The following is a 19,711-nucleotide window of genomic DNA, read 5'->3' on the forward strand; positions in this document are numbered from 1 at the left end:
GTGCAGAACACAAGGAATGGTAATGACTACAGAAAATACTGGACACACTCACCAGGTCAGTCAATATCCCAACTCTAATTTTCTCCCTCCTTCTTTTTCCATTCCTTGTTCCCCTACCACCACCTCCTGGTGCCATTCCTCCTTCTCTTTCTCCCATGGCCCACTCTTCTATCCAATCAGATTCCTTCTTCCTCAGCTCTTTACCTTTTCTACTTCTCACCTCCCAGCTTCTCACTTCAACCTCCTCCCCCCACCACCTACTTACCTCCCCGTCACCTAGATTCACCTTTCACCTTCTAGCTTGTACTCCTTCCCCACCCCAACCTTCTTATTCTGGTTTCTTCTCTCTTCCTTTCCAGTCCTGAAGAAGGGCCTCAGCCTGAAATGTCAAGGGCTTATTCCTTTCCATGGGTGCTGCCTGGCCTGTTGAGCTCCTCCAGCATTTTGTGTGTGTTGAGAAAGGGTCAATGTTTCAAACCGAAGACCCTTTCCTCTGATGCTGCCTGACTGCTAAGTCTTTCCACCGTTTTGTTTGAATACTCCACATTTGAATCCTTTGCAGTACATTTTGATTTTCAGTGAGAAAGGGAAGCCATTTTCCAGAGAGCAAGAGCAGGCAAAATATCTCCCACAGCGTGGTCATGTCAGGAATGATTGAGCAGTTGAAAGAAGTTTGGTGCATTTGGAAACCTTCCAAAAATGTTTCTGCTCAATACTAAAGAACATAACAATTTCTGACAGTAATTTGGCACCAAAATTTCTTTAGAGCTTGTAGCTTATTTGATTTAGTATGGAAATAGTGGCCAACTCCATTGTTAAACGTGCTGTCCCACCCGTGCACTGTCACCTGCTGATCAATATGGCAGTAAGGGACATTGTCCAGCCAGAAACCTCTTAATAACTGACGGGCACCAGTCAAAGCCAGAATTGCTGCCATCATGCCGGTAGACTTTAAAGTTCAAAGAGGGTGTGCAGGGAGTTGCAAAAGTCATGGTAAAAAAAAGAGTGGAATCTCATTGCCTGGCTTTGAATTGGAAACCTCAGTGACCTCTCTTGCGCAACATACTATTGGATGTTGCAAGTATGTCCAGTTTCAGACTGAAAGGAGATCGTTACATGAAGGTTCACCGCCACAGTTACCTTTACAGCCACTGACAGCCAGGTCGTTGCCCTGCTCTGTTGCTGCAGCAAACAGCACCGTTACTGAACTCAAATGGGTCTTATGCAACTTTCCTGGTGAGAGAAATGCTCCTTGAACTTCCTGCATGGGCATAACCTTCTGCCCAATTCTCCTCCCCCTCCTCTGTCTTCCAGCAGTGTGTCCAAACATTCAGAGGTTCATTTAACACCAGAGAATACAAGCTGATATCCGTACTTTTCACAGACATCCACGAATGAATGATAGAATCATCGAAGGCCCAAAACTACCCCACTCCCTCCTTTCGCACATGCAGCAGCAAAAACATTGATACCACACCACCACCCCCCCACACCATGCAAGCAACAGCTCAAGCCAGAAAGAGTCCTTGATCAGGAGTCCATCAAAACTACAGTCGACAAACCATCACTTCGGTATCTCAGACAGGCTCTCAATGAGGCAGAGAGAAGAAGCTCATTCTCATGTTACACTTTACTATGACACATTTCCAAGCACCCCTCACCCCATCAACGTGAGGACCAACAGGCATGTGCGCACTCTCTCTCTCTCTCTCTCCCTCCCTCCCTCTCTCTCCCTTCCCTCCCTCTCCCTCTCTCTTTCTCTCAGAGGGTAAGAAGGGGGAAGGGCATTAACATCATGAACATTGATTTCTCTAACTTCTGTTAATGCCCCTTCTCCCCCCATCCCTTATTTATTTATTTATTTACTTACTTATTCCACTCTCCTTTTTTCTCTCTCTCTGCCCCTCTCACAATCACTCCTTGCCTGTTCTCCATCTCCCTGTGGTGTTCCCTCCCCCTTTCTTTCTCCAGAGGCCTCCCGTCCCATGATCCTCTCCCTTCTCCAGCTCTGTATCACTTTTGCCAATCACCTTTCCAACTCTCATCTTCAACCCTCCCCCTCCTGTCTTCTCCCATCATTTCGGATTTCCCACTCCCCCCCCCCCCACTTTCAAATCTCTTAGTATCTTTTCTTTCAGTTAGTCCTGACGAAGGGTCTCGGCCGACAGTGCTTCTCACTATAGATGCTGCCTGGCCTGCTGTGTTCCACCAGCATTTTGTGTGTGTTGCTTGAATTTCCAGCATCTGCAGATCGCCTTGTGTTTGGAATATGAGATGTTGCTCCTCCAACCCGAGAGTGCCTCATCATAGCAGTAGAGGGGGCCATGAACTGACGTGTTGTTTTCAGTGCACTAATACAGTAACCTTAATATGTGACATTCTCAGATCAGGGTGTATATACGCACCAATCAGCATATGGTTACCTAAGCTTACACAAACTTAACTTAGCTACTCAACTTACTGTGACAACGTTCCTTTAGAGAGAGGGGCTGTGTGTATCTCATTCCATGAATGCATCTGTGCAGAGACTGGTAGGAGGGGCCAGCATATCTCTGAAGCACGTGGTTGAGTTTAGCATCGCTGCATCTTCCGTCAAACAGCCGGGCTGGTTGATTCTCACAGCGTATTTACGTGCTAGTGAGGAAGAAATGGATCCACTGAACAATCGTTATGAAACCTCCTGAGAATCTGAAGTCCCCACAAACATTTTCTGCTGTGCCCTTTAAGTTAACTCACAGGCCCGATAATTCCTGGAAATAAGAGCTAAAATGCATAATACTTACACCGAAGCCCTTTGCTAACGTGTGGGGCTAACGTGAGTGATAGGCGTCCAGCTCCCGGCGTGCCAGACGCATGTTATTTCAAATCTCTCAGGTCTATTTCCAAGAATTGACAGCAGCATCGGCCTAAAGGCTATGGGAATGTCATCAAAGATGAAAGCACGAGCAGCAAAAACATTGAAAAGTGACTGATAACTTTTCCAGTGAGCTTAACATTGGTAATGCTATAAGTATTTCTGTGGGGGCACGATCTTTCCAGTGTGTTTTCTCCAAAGTAAATAACATTTTGATACACAGCATACTTTGTTTTGTCAGCTTGCTTCATTTGGTAATGTGCTTTTCTCTAATTCTGCTTTTTGACACGAAGCCTCTGATTTAGGGATGGGCGCATTAAGATTACAGGATCTCAGCATGCTGTTCTGTGGCTGTAATGCATCGCTGACATTATCAGTGCCCGATTTAAATGCGATTTTAAACGGAGGCCATACAAGAGCATTCTGTGAGTCTGGAATATACTGTAAATGGCCGCATGACGTTTGAGGGAAAGCAGGGACTTCTCCCAGTGTCCTGGTCAACATTTCTGTCTCAGCCAACAATACCAAATGAAACTAAATCTATTTGTTAATACACGTTTTAATTTGGGATCTTCATTCCTTCGTGCCTGGCTGCAGCCTTTTAGTAATTAATGCATTGTGAAGGGTTTTGCAGTGCCCTGAGGAGGTGATGGTGAAACGTAAATACAGATTATAACTTTGTGTTTATCTGACAGGTTGCTTTGGAGGTGCAAATGCAACAACATGTGTTTCTTTGTTGACTCCAAGCCAAATGTGCTTTCTGTTGCTCTCTCCTTTATTTCCAACACTGAATTGTTCCTCTTGGCTCCTCTGCTGAAAACCTTGACTTGAATCGGAATCAGAGTCGGCTTTATTATCACTGACATATGTTGTGAAACGTGTTCTTTTGTGGCAGCAGTACAGTGCAATGCATAAAATATACTGTAACTTACAATATGAAATATATATGCACACACACACACACACACAAACATATATACATATATGTGTGTATGCAGAGCAAAGAAAGAGGACAAAAGGAGTAAGGTGAGATTTAGAAATCTGATGGCAGAGGCAAAGAAGCCGTTCCTAAAATGTTGAGTGTGTGTCTTCAGGTTCCTGACCCTCCTGCCTGACGGTAGTAATGAGAAGAGTGTATATCCTGTGTGGTGGGGTCTTCAGTGATGGATGCTTCTTGTTTAAGGGATCGGCTTAACACTGGGACAGCTGTCAGATATTACAACTTTCTGCAGCTTTTTCTGATCCTGCGCATTAGCCCCTCCATACCGGACGGCGATGCAACCAGTTAGAATGCTCTCCATGGTACGCCTGTAGAAATTGGTCCTAACTTGCAGTGCCTTTGCCACTGGTCAGCCTTGGCATCCTATCCAAATGACAAGATCTTGTGTCTGCTTTGAGACTGGACAGTCAACGTTAAGATTTTCAATCATGGTGGCATTGTATTAACTCAGTTCTGCCCTTATCCTTTCCAATCAGATTCCACCTCCTTCACCCCTTTGTCATGTCCATCTGACTTCAACTTGACCCATCTACCTCCTTCCAGTTCTCACTCCACCACTTCCACCCACCTCCTTATACTATCTCCACTCTTTCTTTCTAGTCCAGATGAAGGGCCTCAAACTGAAATATTGACCTCCATCGATGTTGCTTGACCTGCTGATTTTCTCCAGCATTTTATGTATTGTTACATAACACTGTCATTTGAATGGGAGTTTTTAGCTTACTATCCTGGGAAATAACCTTAGCCAGATAGTGGTGAATCTGTGGAATTCATTGCCACAGACAGCTGAGGAGGCGAAGCCATTGGGTATACTTAAAGCGGAGGTTGATAGGTTTTTGATTAGCAAGGGTGTCAAAGGTAGGAGAATGCGATTGGCTGGTTGGCATCTGTCCATCTCGAAGGACAATGGGTAATGATGGTCATCATCACAAGCCTGGGCAGAGAGTATGGAGATCCTGAATTGCCCAGTCATTAAGATCACTTTGGCCTCACCAGTGTAGTCCAAAGGAAAGCTTATAAAGCAATACATTTGGCACCAGCTTGGCTGCAGGAGCTGCCGGAAGAACGTTCAATGATGACCAGCTGCCTTCAGGGCTTCACTCTAGATTTGCCGTCTGGGTTTATTCCACAGCCTTCATCCCTCCTGAAGCTGCCCACAAGGCAGTGGAACTATTTACCCAAAGCTGGGGATCTGGTTCACGAGCACCAGGGTGTGTCCACACGCCGGTGGGCCTGTGTGCTACGTGTGCAGGGGCCAGACCTCCTCCCCATCCTCTGCAGTTCAGCCTGAGTTCGAAAGGAGTTTAGTTTCCGTGTGTCGCCAGCAAGGAGGCACTATATGAGGCTTGCTGTTGGAGAGGCTACGTACTGGCAGGGAGAGACTTACACATTCAGCTCTCCTTCTCGTGAGACTGCTAGCCAGCGGTGGAAGGTGAAAGCGAGAGCAACAGACACTACCCTCTACACTACCACCCTGGGCGCATCACAACAGGCTCTGCAACCACTACTCTATCCAACCCAGAACAGACTGGGATTGCAACTGTTTGTACTCATTGTAAAGGCACATTGAGACATCAGGAGACATAGACTTAAAATAATGTCTTCAGCTGCCATTTTGTGCATTGTAAGTGATAGTCAAAGCTGGATAGGTGTCAGCAGATAAAATACTAATTTGTAAGCTCTTCCAACAACTTTTGAAAACTATCAGAAATATAATTCCAGAGATATTAACTCTAAAAATGATATCAGTGTTGAGGGCAACAGAAAAAAAAATTAGACAATTGAAGTATTCATTAAAAAGAAAATAGAAATGTATTTATCAATGAAAAGTTATATAAGTCGATTTTAAGAGCTTCTTTTAAACTCTACAGAAATGGAGTGTTGTTTCATCTACACTAGAATTGATGGGTGGGAAAAGGTTTGGGATTTGTTTCTGATTTATGGTTTTAATGAATGCTCCTGTTTGAAAATGCCAAGGTATATGTTGATAAGCATTTGCAGATATATTATAAATATAAAATAAATATACTTAAGTCACAACAGTCTGCAGCCTGCTAGTATTTTTCCAGGTTTTTTTTAGATTTCTAATATAACCCCTCTGACCTGAAATAACTTGGAGAATTTTACCCATTCATCTTTTAGTAAGCATAAAAGGCATTTATCACGTTGTTTTTGTGATTAGAAATGCTATTGTTTTCACACAAAATACAAGCCCTGTCGAACAAAGGAAGAAATAGCTATTAGTGTGTCTACAGAGGAAACATGCCAGTGGAACTAGGAAGTGGTTTACCTTTTAATCCTTCAACTAGTAACAGCCACCTACAGACACCGAGCTTCACCTTCTGCACAGAGCTTAACTTGCCTCGTGCTTCCTAGCACTCCCATGAAAATAATATAGGTGCTTGTCAAGATACATATAGAACTTAACCCTATCCCGGTCCAGAGTGTATCGCTGCATTGGGCCCCAAGCCTGGGTGTTTGGATCATTTAATCGCTGGCCTAGATAGACTGAAAGGGAGGGTGACGGGAGTGGAGGTGAGGATCGGGCTAACTCTGCTCGCTCTTCCACAACGATTACTCCTCCCAGTACTGAAGTTGCTACTTGCTTTGTGTCTATGAGCTTTACGGCAATTTGCCCTGCTGTGTCATGAACTGAAACTCAGGCTTTGGGCCTACTCCAGCTGCTCTGGGGATTCGGATCTAAGGACTCAGTTTGGTTCAGAATCCTGTGCTCTCTTCTATTGTTTGCATGATTTGTGTTATTTTTTCTCTCTTTCGCTGTGCATTGGATATTGTCTTTGCTTTTTTTAAAATTGGGTTCTTTCAGGTTTCTTGCTTCGTGGCTGACTGTAAGCAGATGAATCTCAAGGCTGTATAACTTATACTTTCTTTGATAATAAACGTACTTTGAATCCTTTTGAGTATCTGTGTATGTGAATGATTAATCTTCTGCAGTTGTCCAAATGTCTATAATTTACATTAAAATGATCAATTGCATATTGCTAGTTCTTAACAAATGCTCAAACTATCATTCCTGTTGACTGAAATCTGGTAAACCAGGGATTAGTAGGTAAGAGATTGCAGAAACGGAAAGCTATAATAGATTTTGAATTGCATCACCTCCCATTATTCCTGGTGTGCCTAGTTTGTTGAACCGCTACAACACTATCCACTCCAATAATGTTTGATGCCTTTGATATTGATTTTGGAGAATTAGACTCACTGTTGTAAGCTGCGGTATCTCTGTAATCACAATGGAAAAGTATGCCAAGTTACTCCAAAATGCCCCTCATTTCTTCTTATCACAGAGCAAATGTGTAACAATCATGCAGTCCGTGTCATCTAAAAAAACCAGTCAAAGGAAGAGTGAGGACTAAATATTATTAATTAAACCCCATGGTAACACTGTCTTGTTTGGCTATAATTATATATCATTAAATGACAATTAAATTTGAGTTGAATTGAAAATAGTACTACTACAGTTTGTTACTGCCAACCAAATAGATTCAGATACAGATTGATCAGTGATTTATACAGTGAAATGTGCTATTTGCATGATGAATCAATACATCTAATGTTATTCTGAGGACAGCCACACATTCTGGTGCCAACGTAGCATGCCCGCAACACTCACACATCGCAAGCAACAGAACAACAGCAGCGAAGTGAGGCACTTTCCTCCATCCCTGTTCCCCTTCACCCACCCATACACCTGGACAGGCTTCCAACTCCAGGTCAGGCCTTCGGGCCTTCAGCCACCGGACTTCAGGTTTTGGCCATTGGGCATCAACCATCGGTATTGGCTTCCAATCTAGCCAATGACGAAATTGCAAACTCCAGGTTCGAACTCGGGCTCACTGACTGACCAGCCCCCATACCTCCTGCTTGCATGGACAGATGATCTAAATTGATCCGGAGAAGAGCGAGCGTTCACCTGACAGGAGTAAAATATACAACTATAGTAGGTAAATAATATAGCCATCATTTCCAGTTAGAAAATACATCCATGGAATTGCCCAATAAAAGGATAAATGGTCTAAAATTCAATGTTACTCTTTCAACATTGTGTACCTCTTCGCAAAATTTATTCCCGGCCCACAAACCAGATGTTTCTCAGTCATGTGGAATGCTTGATCAGTTATGTGTCCGTACTGGTCTGTAATTGACGGCAGCAGGAATGTGTGACTCACCTCCTGATCTGATGAGAAAAATAAAGTTCAGAAACCACTAAGACTTTTATCTCTAGATTTGATTGACCATTTAATTAAAAGATACAGATAAGAGTCTTTTTTTTTAATAATTAATGATATGTCTTTACTTCTCAGAATGCATTTTTTAAAAAAATATTTCACCCATGTTCTGCATATTACTGACAAATGGCATTTTGGCTCTAAGGTTTGAACCCTGTCCAAATATTTTATTTGGGAAAATAAATTGTGCTACTTTTGCAGTGCCATGTGGAGGTTATTCTATTTCTATTCGGATACAGAACATTCCCAAAGTGCATCAAACTGGTGACAGCCTATTTTAAGACTGCAAACACTCAGGCCCCTCCCATTCATATGGAATGTTAATGGCGCCACCATCAACCTCATTGTGTACTGGAACATCAAAGAACTAAACGACGAGCCACATTCAGCTCTGATGATGACTCAGTTTTCATCTGTATCGCTCACTGAGAAAAGGAGTACCCAGACTTCACTGGAAAGATAATAATTTCCTCGCAATGGAAATGTTTTGCCAGTCAGCTGAAGAACAGAGATGTAAATTGATTCAGTCATCTTTATTCCCACAGCTGTAAGTAGGAGCAGCTTGGTATAGTTAGGAAAAGGAAAATAAATATGATTCGCTAAACTTGAGTTTCATGATTTTATAATAATATAGTATTCTCTCAACTTATGTTTGCTGCCCTGTTAACCATGGTCTGATCTCAAAGATTAGATACTGTCATTTGCATAATATGCCCCTAATGTATATTTCACTTGTCTATCATGGCAATTAAACACAGTTCTGCACTTGGCATCCAATAGAATGGATGGTAAAGTAATAGAATAACATTGTCAGCAAATATCACAGTAAAATGACCCAACTATTCTCGGGCTTCCAGCGAGCTACCTATATGGATTATAACCAACATTATGATGACAAACTCTGCTATCTTCATCAGGGATGATACCTGGGCATGTCTAGTCCGGTGGTATTTATACTGCTGTTGTCCATCTTTCCCGATTGGTTAGTCCTCATCCAATCAGGTTTCCGCTCTCCCACCTCACTTACAATCAAATTCCAGTTCTTACTTAGAGTAAGACCTTCATCTTTGTTAAAATTCTTTTCCTCTAGTATTATTTCAATGGCTTCCTTTACCAGGCGGTCCCAAAAGCCACTGACATGGCACAGTAGTTTTGTGCTATAGAAGTCAATCCTATGGCCATTGTGAATGTAGTGTTCTGCTACATCCGATTTCTCCTGGTAACCCGAACAGATACACCTCCTGTGCTCCTTGACACAGGTTTCCACTGCGCATCCCATCTGGCTGATATACGCTGCAAAATCTTATATCATATATCGGTAAATCGCTCGAAGTAGCAACTAGAATCCGATTGTGGGCAAGATGGGAGAGTGGAAACCTGATTGGATGAGGACTAACCAATCAGGAGGGATGGATTATGTGGGTATGAATACATGGGACTAGACGTGCCTGGGCATCATCCCTGATGAAGATGGCAGAGCTGTCATCATAACATTGGTTATAATTGATACCTGGACCTGGCTGGAAGCCCGAGAAGAGTTTATTGATCGTATATGTCGGGAAAGCACTAGATACTTATTACAGTAAAAGTTATTATCTGATTTCAAATAAATTTGAAGGTTTAATGTAAAAGCCAAGGTATGTATGTATTCATATTGAAGTGTAAGAGCTTAAAAATACAGGAAAAGAACTGCTTCAGCATTTTTCAAGTGACTTAATTGGTCATCAGAATCAGATTTAATATCGGTGGCCTATGTTGTGATATTTGCTGTCTTTGCAGCAGCAGTACATTGCAAAATATAGTAATAAAAATATATATTATGTTATATATTATTTGCATGAGGTTGCACAGGAATGCCCAAATTATGGTCGTTCTGCATCCCAAAGCTGGCTTTACCAAAACCGTAATGCTTGCCAGTGGAGGGATCTATAACTTTAATGGATGGAAACAAGAAAAAAGATGATGTTTCTACTTGTACCTCACCTAATACAGTTTTCCTTACTATGCGACTTCCTTACTTATTCCTCACGTAATTTAAGTAATTTTCCGCATGTTCAATGTCTTCAAGGGCTGAATATTGGAATGAGAAGGCAATGTCCTGAAACTCACTCAAATAATGCAAACCCATTATCAAGTTGCTTCTTGCAATATTCTGTACATTTATGAAGAGCAGTCTCTTCTAACTTCCTGTCTTGTGTCTACTTGCAGCACACTGTCCCTGATGTCTGACCTTACCTTGCTTTTTATGTAGCACCTTTTTAGCCTTCTAAAAGCTGAAATTAATTACAGCTGCAGGTTTGCCTATATTGATTCCATTTGCCACGTTCCATAAAGAACTCCAATAAATTTGTCTACCCACCTTGGCTTTGTTTGATCAAGTTAACCTTCTCTAATTGATTCCCTACTGAGAACATTGAATACTACAGCACACTACGGGCCCCCACGTAATCCTACTCTGTGACCAATTTGTGCAACATTATTACAACACCTGCAGAAAGATTGAGGCTCAATCCCTGCTGCTGTCTTCGACGAGTTTGAATGTTCTCCTACCGGAATCTGGTGTTCTCAGATTCCTCCACATTCCAAAGATGTATAGTTAGGATTAGTGAGCTGTGGGCATACTACGTTGGTGCCAGGTGCATGGCGACACTGCCATAGCAACCACGGAATGGCTTCAAATGAACAAAATTGATGTCCTTGAGTGGTCTGCTCAGAGTCCTGGCCTTAGCCCAACCGAACATCTCTGGCAAGACCTCAAGATTTCTGTCCACTCCCACCCTCCAGTTAAGCTGGACCAGCTTGACAATTTGCAAAGAATGGGTAAATCTTGCTCCATCACACTGTGCAAAGCCGATCGAGACTTATCCACAAAGACTACTGGCTGTAATAGCCATGAGAGGTGGTTCAACTAGTGCTGAGCAAAGGCAAATGAATACTTTTGAACTGTTGACATTTCAGTTTTTGAATATTTGGTCTTTCATGCTTTACATGATGTTTTTTGGCTTCCACTGTGTAAAATAAAAGGGTCATGTGTTTCACAAATAAAAATTCACACTTAAATTGATCAAAATCCCTAGTTGTAATACTCACTTATGTGGAAAAAAGAGTTGGGGGTGAATAGTTTTTAAGGCAGATGCTCCCCCATCTTTGTGTCATCTGCAAAAGTGGCCACAAAACCACCAATTCTTGCACGCAAACATTGACATGTAATGTAAAAAGGAACAGTCCCAACACCGAACCCTGTGGCTCACCACCGATCACCAGAATCCATCCTGAAAAGGCCCTCTTTATTCCCACTTTTGGCCAGTCAGACAACCTATCCACGCTGGTACCTTTCCTGTAGTACCATGGGCTCTTAACTTGTTAAGCAGCCTCAAGTGCGGAATCTTGTCAAAGGCCTTCTGAAAATCTAAATAAACAACATCTATTGACTCTCCTTTGTCTAGCCTGCCTGTTATTTTCTCAAAGAATTCCAACAGATTTGTGAGGAAAGATTTCCCCTTTGGAAAGCCACGCTGACCTTGGCCTATTTGATCAACAGAATTAGGTTTAATATCACCAGTTTATGACGTGAAATTTGTTAACTTTGTGGCAGCAGTACAATGCAATACATGATAATAACGTGAAGAAACTGTAAATTACATTAAGTCTATATAGTGTCAAAATGGTTGGTGTGATGTGCCTAGTGTGACAGTGAAATGGGCAGTGCTTGTTGCTCTCACTTTCAGCTTCCTCCGCTGGCTAGCAGTCTTGCAAAATGGAGAGATAAATGTGTCCGTCTCTCCCTGCCAGTGCACAGGCTCTCCAGCAGCAAGCTTCATGTAGTGCCTCCTCGCTGGTGACGCACGGAAACTGAACGACAGAGGGCAGGAAGGATGTCTGGACCCTGCACACATGGCACGCAGGCCCACCAGTGTGTGGACATGTCCTGGTGTTCGTGAATCAGATCCCCAGCTATGGGTAGATATCCCCACTGCCTTGTGGGCAGCCTTGGGAGAGACGAATAAAAGTTAAAGTCTGTCCCGAGCCTTATAGGCTCACAGGCCGGTGCTTATGCTGGTTTCTGTGGCGTAAAAGTATGAGACTCCCCTCCCAGAAAGGAGAGCTGTCTATCATGAGGTTATCCACCAGCATTTTGCTGGTACCGATTTTCAGATGGGTGGACTGGAGCAATGTGTGGTTAAGTGCCTTGCTCAAGGATGCAACACATTGCCTCGGCTGGGGCTCGAACTCACAACCTTCAGATCGCCAGTCCAACACCTTAACCACTTGGCCACGTGCCACACTGGGAGAGATGAAGACTGTGGAATAAACCCAGAGAGCAAATCCAGAGTGGAGCCCCTAAGACAGCTGGACACCATTGAACATCCTTCCCGCTGCCCCTGTAGCCAAGCTGATGCCAAATGCATTGCTTCATAAGCTTTCCTTTGGATTAAGCTTTCTTTTGGACTACACTGGTGAAGCTGTGAGGGGAATCTTGATAGCTGGGCATCTCAGGATCTCCATACCTTCCACCCAGGCTTGTGATGATGATCATCATCACCCATTGTCCTTCGAGACAGATGGAAGCCAACCGACCATATATGTATATCAAATAGTTAAATTAAATAAATAGTGCAAAAATATAAATAAAAAGTAGTGAGATAGTGTTCATGGATTTAATGTCCATTCAGAATTCAGATGGCAGAGGGGAAGAAGCTTTTCCTGAGTTGCTGAGTGTGTGCCTTCAGGCTTCTGTACCTCCTTCCTGATGGTTACAATGAGAAGGGGGCATGTCTTGGGTGATGGGGGTCCTTAACGATGTGCCTCCAAGTTATCCAAAATCTCACTCTTAATAATACTAGAACCTCTGTCCAATCAGATAGATAGATAGATAGATAGATAGATACTTTATTCATCCCCAAGGGGAAATTCAATGTTCCTCCAGTATGATATCACATAAACACAAGACAGACCAAGACTAACTGACCAAAAAAACCACATAATTATAACATACAGTTACAACAGTGCAAAGCAATACCATAATTTGATAAGAGCAGACCATAGGCACGGTAAAAAAAAAGTCTCAAAGTCCCAGATAGCCCATCATCTCACGCAGATGGCAGAAGGAAGAAACCTCCAACGTGGCAAAACTTCCCGATGCAGCCTCTGGAAGCACCCGAGCACAGCCAACTGTGAGTCCGTCCGAAAACTTCCGACAACTTCGTGCCTCCGACCAGCCCTCCGACACCGAGCACCGAGCACCATCTCTGCCGAGTGCTTCAACCCCGGCTCCGGCCACCAAGCAACAGGCAAAGCCGAGGATTCGGGGCCTTCCTCTCTGGAGATCTCTCCGATCGCTCAGTAGCAGCGTCAGCAGCACAGGCATGTCAGAAGTTTCGCCAGATGTTCCTCCGTGCGGATTTGATCCGTCTCAATCAAATCAGGATTGTGCACGGCCCCTACTTACAGATAACGGATATTCCTTACTGGAGTGGCCGCTGCGCCCTGCGTCGTCGCGCCGCCATCTTGATGGCCTAACTGGCCTCAAGTTTCCTTCCATCTGCCTCTCTCTTTCTTGAAGAGTGGAGTGACATTTGCAATTTTTCATTCTTCTGGAACCATTCCAGAATCTAGTGATCCTTGAAAGATCATTATTAATGCTTCACAATCCTTTCAGCTACCTCTTTCACAACCCGGGGGGGGGGGGGTGGTGTAGCCCACCTGCCCAGGTGACTTATGAAGATGAAGAAATACTCTAAGGGAGGATGTTGCAACTGTGGCGGACAAGGGAACTCAAAGACAGCCTGAAAGGAAAAGAGAGGACATATGATATAGCGAAAAAGTGATGGAACAGCAGAACAGGCTGAATGGGCTTATAATTCTGCTCCTATATCTTATGGTTTGTGTCGATGACCAATACAGTCTGAGGATGTCCATCCTTTCAATGTCAAGATGGCTCGTCTACAACTTACTACCTGGTACGTCTTTGTCATGTGGCAGGCAACAGGAAACCCATGCGGTCATGGGGAGAACATACAAGCTTCCTAGAGATAGCAGCGGGAATGGACCCCAGGTCACGTGATCGCCGGCACTGTAAAGTGCCCCTTTGCCCCCCCTCATGAGGAACAAGAATGAATCAATTCTATATTTCATCATGTATTATTCCCTCCTTTCTCTAACACAACAAAATTACGAAGTTTTGTTAAATACGTGGCACAGCATTATACTGGTATAATTTAAAAATCGCATTTTTTTTCAACAAATGTTCTTTGATGATTTTGATAATTTCACAATCCTAGACAATGCAGCTGTGTGCAGTTGGCTTTACTGTTGTGGACTGGTGAACATTACACAGATATCTCCAGTCGTAATTGCTATCTGCACATTCTTTCTGGAGCGATCACATTCCCTGCATATGTACCGAGAAAGATTTGTCTATGATGGTTTTCACAGTGACATCCATTTTCTTAGTTTTAAAATGGAAAACAACACTCATATGAACTGACAGATAGCAGCTCATTTAAATTAATCCATTACAGAACGGGCCTGTCTTCAGGAAAGGGAGGAAGAAGCTAACAATAATAAACTTACATTTGCATAGTTTCTTTGGTGTAGTAAAATATTCCAAGATGGTTCAGCAGAGAGTTGCTAAGCAAAACACGGAACCACCTAAGATATTTGGACAGACAACAGATGGCAATTTATAAGGAGAGTATTAAAAGAGGAAGCAGTGACAGAGAGATTTAAAGGAGAGAATTCCAAAGTCTGGCGCACTGGCTGCTGAAGCTTAATATAAGATTAAGACCTGGAACAATCTGTTTCAGTGAGGGGAGAATGCTACCATCAGGTAGGAGGTACAGGAGCCTGGGTTCCACACAACCAGGTTCAAAGTTCAAAGTAAATGTATTATCAAAGAAGATGGATTCAACCCTGAGTTTCATTTTTTTCCTGGCAATGGCAGTAAATAGAAGAGACACAATAGAATCGATGAAAGACCACACCCAACAGGACAATCAAACAATCAATATGCAGAAACAACAAACTGTGAAAATACAAAAAAGAAAGTGAGAAAAAATTTAATGAACAATAAGTATTGAGAGCATGAGATGAAGATTCCTTGAAAGTGAGTCCAAAGGTTTTGGGAACAGTTCAGTGTTGGGGAGAGTAATGTTGAGTTATCTCTTCTGGTTTAGGAGCCTGATAGTGGAGGGGTAATAACTGTTCCTGAACCTGGTTGTGTGAGGTCTGTGGCTCCTGGATCACCTTTCCATTGGCAGTGGAGAGAAGAGAAAAGTTATCTTACTTCAAATAGCAGGCACTGAACCTGTGTGGGTAATTTCATTCACCACAATTCTGAATTAATTCTACAATCTGCAGATTACTTTCAAGGACTCTACATTTCATGTTCTCAGTTTTAGCTTTTATACGTATTTGCATAAATTGTCTTCTTTTGCACATTGCTTGTGTTTCAGACTTTGTTTATGCATAGCGTTCGTAAACTCTATTGTATTTCCTTATTTTCCCGTAAATGTCTGCAAGAAAATGACTCCCAAGGTAGCATATAAAAACATATATACACATCGATATTAAATTTTACATTGACTTTGACTTTGAATGGGCTTTGGGGATGAAAATACTAACTTTGGTATTCCCAATATTCAGCTGTAGCAATTTTTTTGCTCATTCTGATATAAGCAAGCAGACAAAGAATTAGGAGTGAGAGAGAGGAAGGGGAGTGCCATCAGTTTACAGTATGATGCTCAGTTTTGCTGAAGGCAGAGACTGTATGTAGATAAGAATAATTCAGAGGAGACAGCAATAATGCCTTGGGGATCAGGAACAATGTGAACGATGCTCTATTAACTCCTGGAAAGGTGAGAAAAGTGGGGGCTGCTTCCTCGCGGCAGCGTGACAGCAGAAAGGATTAGTACAGCACAGTGTGATCAATCTGGATAAAACCCATGCAGAGGTCCAGAGGAATGCAGTGCTGAGGAGGATGCAGGGTGACGGTATTTCACTGCAGGCGCACCATAGATAATCTCACTTCCCCTTGAGAGATGCCAGTTGGAGTGATTCCGACATGGAGTTTGATGTGCATGAGTTTGAGAGAGAGAAGCTCTTTGGAATTTGGAGTGGGAAAGGATGTTGCAATGCTGTGGCAGGAGATTTCTGAAGAGTCTACGGAATTGAACAAGGAAGCTGATCGCTTCAGATCTCAGCTGCCAGGTTCAATTTGTTTGGACTGAAACTGCTTTGAGTGAGTCTGCTGTTGCCATCTCCTCTCGACCCTTATTTCATTTCATTGATGGCCCCTTTATCATCCTCTTTCTTTAAAATTATAATTCCTTTGCCAGTTAATTTATCTGCATTCTTGCAGATACAGATTTTCCTCCTGATTTTCCCTCCTGTCCTAGTCTGCACTTGCTTGAGATCTGTTTATCTCAATATCTTTCCGGTTCTGAAATTTGTCTTGTCAGCTTTGTCTCTCTCAAACCTTATATTTCATCTGGGTAACCTCCAGCCTGATGGCATGAACATCAATTTTTGTTTGCAGATTAAAGCAACGAGGGAGATTGAAACATCGAGGCAAATGTGGAAGGTGAGCACTGACTTCCTACCTTCTGATTGCTGTTGGGATCACTCTGCTGCCAGAGGGGGGAGAACGTGTGGCCTCCTGCTGAGCCTGGAAAATGTAACCAAGGTTTTCTGTGTTTTGGATATAGATATAGAGATGGTTTTGGACTATTGACTATCGACTATCGACTTTTATTTCAGTCTTATAGTTTTCTATATTCTGTGTTTTTCATCTAATTCTTCTCATTTTCTGTGTAGGAGAGGGGGATATGGAGATTTACTTTAACACCCCTCCCCCACCCACTCATCTTCCCCCTCAACTGGTTTCACCTATCACCTTCCAGCTTCTTACTTTAACACCCCGTCCCCCATCAACTGGTTTCACCTATCACCTGCCGGCTTCTTACTTTAACACCCCCTCCCCTACCCACCTCAACTGATTTCACCTATCACCTGCTGGCTTCTACACCTTCCCCTCCCCTCTCCTTCTTATTCTGGCTTCTTCAGCTTCTGCTCCAGTCCAGATGAAGATTCTTGCCCAAGACATCAACTGTTTATTCAGTTCTATAGATGCTGCCTTACCTTCTGAGTTCCTAGAGGTCAAGAGGCTATTCACTGATGACACAATGTGAGGTTTAAAAAGAGCTCGGCTCTTTAAGCTTTTCTCTCAGTGGGCGGCAATCAATGTAGGAAGTCGTGCATCAGTGACACAGCTCTGGGATTACAAAGAGCTCCAGTGCTTTTGGCTGTTTTTGCAGTGGGCGGCAATCAGCGTGGGCCAATTAAAAGAAACGAGGTGTAAACGAAGCGGCCATTGTTGGAGTGGGCCAGTGTTAGAGTGGTCTGGCTTTTGGCTCACCAGGCTTGGGAGAGCACGGGCAGAGGTTCTAAGTAAATTTCCATTAAGTTTTCTTTGTGAGTAGATAGCTAGTATGCTCAGAGTGCATCCAGAGATAGTGGTATGTTCCTTGTGTGAGATATGGCTACACTGGGAGACCTCTAGTTTCCCTGATAACTACACCTGCAGGAAAGTCACCAAGCTTTGGCTCCTTAGAGACTGTGCTAAGGAACTGGAGCTGCAGCTTGTGGCCGATGTCCCATACAGGATAACAAAGAGGAGATAGATAGGACCTACAGGGAAATAGTCACCCTGAACTTCCAGGAAGCAGGTCCCTGGGTGACTGTGGGAAGTGGGAAAAGTAACAGGCAGCTAGTGCAGAGTACCCCTGCGGCCAAGCCCCTCAATAATAAGCACGCTGTTTGGAAGCAGTTGGCGTGGAAGCAACATAGCAGTGGGAAGCCTCAGCAAACAGATCTCTGGCACTGAGCCTGGCTCTGTGGCTCAGAAGAGAAGAGGGGTGCAGTACTGAGTGCAGGCAGGAGTTCTGGGCGAAATTTGGAAGCTGCAGAAAAGATACACTTCAAAGCTGAATAAGTATTCTAAGCGCAGATTGAGGCAGCCTTCGCTGACAAGGGAAGTCAAAGACAGCATAAAAGGAAAAGAAGGTGCGTATAATGTGGCAAAAGTTTGTGAGACAGTAGCGGTTTGGGAAGCTTTTATAAACTAACAGGAGGCAACTAAAAAGCCATAAAGAGAAAAATGATAAAATATGAAGGTAAGCTGGCCAATAATATCAAAGAGGATTAATCAGCGTGCCAAAGTTTACGGGGAGAAAGCAGGAGAATGGATAATAAATCAGCCATGATGGAATGGCAGAGCAGACTTGATGGGTTGTACGGTTTATTCTGCTCTTTGTGTGTGTCTTACTGAAGATTTCCAGCATTTGCAGAATCTCTTGTGTTTATTATTTATTTCTCTCTCCATAGATGCTGCCTGACCTGCTGAGGAATTCTGCATTTTCTGGTTTTATTTCAGATTTCCAGCGTCTGCAGCAATTTGGTTTAGCATTGGTGTGCAAACTGGTCCCAATATGCTTCACAATAATTGAACCAGAACTTTGGATTAGCTCATTTTTATGAAGAGACAACAATAGAGGGCTAGCTGGGACATATTTAAGAAAGGAAGAAATTTGTCAAAAAAATACCATTAAAAGCAACAAGTGCAGGGTGGCACGGCACCACAACGTTTTACAGTACAGGCGACTTGGGTTCAATTCCCACCGCTGACTAAAGGGAGTTTTTACATTCTCCCCACGCTTCACTTTCCTCCTGAAGCCCAAAGACGTACCAGTTGGTAAGTTAATTGGTCACTGTGAATAGTCCTGCGATTAGGATAGAGTTAAATCGGGGTTGCTGGGCTGTGCAGCTCGAAAGGCCTGTTCCAGTCTGCGTCTCAGTAAATAATAAAGTAAATTATCAAAAAGTATGATGTCAAAAGAAATTACTCATTCAGGGATTTTCCAAATGATTCAGGTTTTACTGGTAACTGGGTGAAACTCTGAGATTGTTATATGCAGTTACGATGAGAGGGTGTATATTCAAAGGAGGCGTGAGGAGCAGTGTGCAAAGTGTGGTGAGTTTGGTGAAATGTGCTGCCGGGCATGGTACTGGAGGCAAATGTGACAGGCAATTCAGATCCACTTGATAGGCACATGGAGAGATATGGACATCATGCTGGCTAAGGGGATTAGTTTAACTTGGCATTTAATTACTAGTTTAATTAGCTTGGTGCAGCATTATGGACTGAAGGGTTTGTTCCTTCACGGTACTGTTCCGTTTTCTATGTTCTGCAGTTTAGTTAGCTATGATAAAATGCTTCTATTTAATAATGTGGCAATTAACCTGTAACTCTATTTTTTATACAGTTCTTTATAATTATTGATTGTTGTTTTATTTTTGTTGCATGTCACGCTAACACACCGGTGCAAATTCCTAATACATGTAAATGTAGGTGGCAAATCAAGTTGATCTTTGGGCCGTGAATTGTTATTTTAGGGAAGTTGTCTCCTGGTGGCATAACCTGGCAATAGGTAAATCTGCAACTTCATGGCAAGGCAAAAAAATAGAGTGAAGACTATGACAAAAATTAACTGTAATTAGTAGATTGCCCATGTATGCTTTAAACCACATGTTATTTATCACTTTAGTCAT

At 43.0% G+C, this 19,711-nt stretch overlaps 1 long non-coding RNA gene across 1 annotated transcript in view; it reads right to left on the minus strand.

Annotated features, from left to right (window-relative positions):
* Positions 1 to 2,707, minus strand: part of LOC140730128 (uncharacterized) — a 57,937-nt gene extending 55,230 nt beyond the window's left edge. Inside the window, exon 1 of the long non-coding RNA XR_012099521.1 lies at positions 2,462 to 2,707. This is a non-coding gene — a long non-coding RNA (uncharacterized lncRNA). The remainder of the gene's footprint in view (positions 1 to 2,461) is intronic.
* Positions 2,708 to 19,711: the final 17,004 nt, after the last annotated feature.

The sequence above is a fragment of the Hemitrygon akajei genome, chromosome 1 (genome assembly GCF_048418815.1).
Source record: "Hemitrygon akajei chromosome 1, sHemAka1.3, whole genome shotgun sequence".
Taxonomy (NCBI): Eukaryota; Metazoa; Chordata; class Chondrichthyes; order Myliobatiformes; family Dasyatidae; genus Hemitrygon; species Hemitrygon akajei.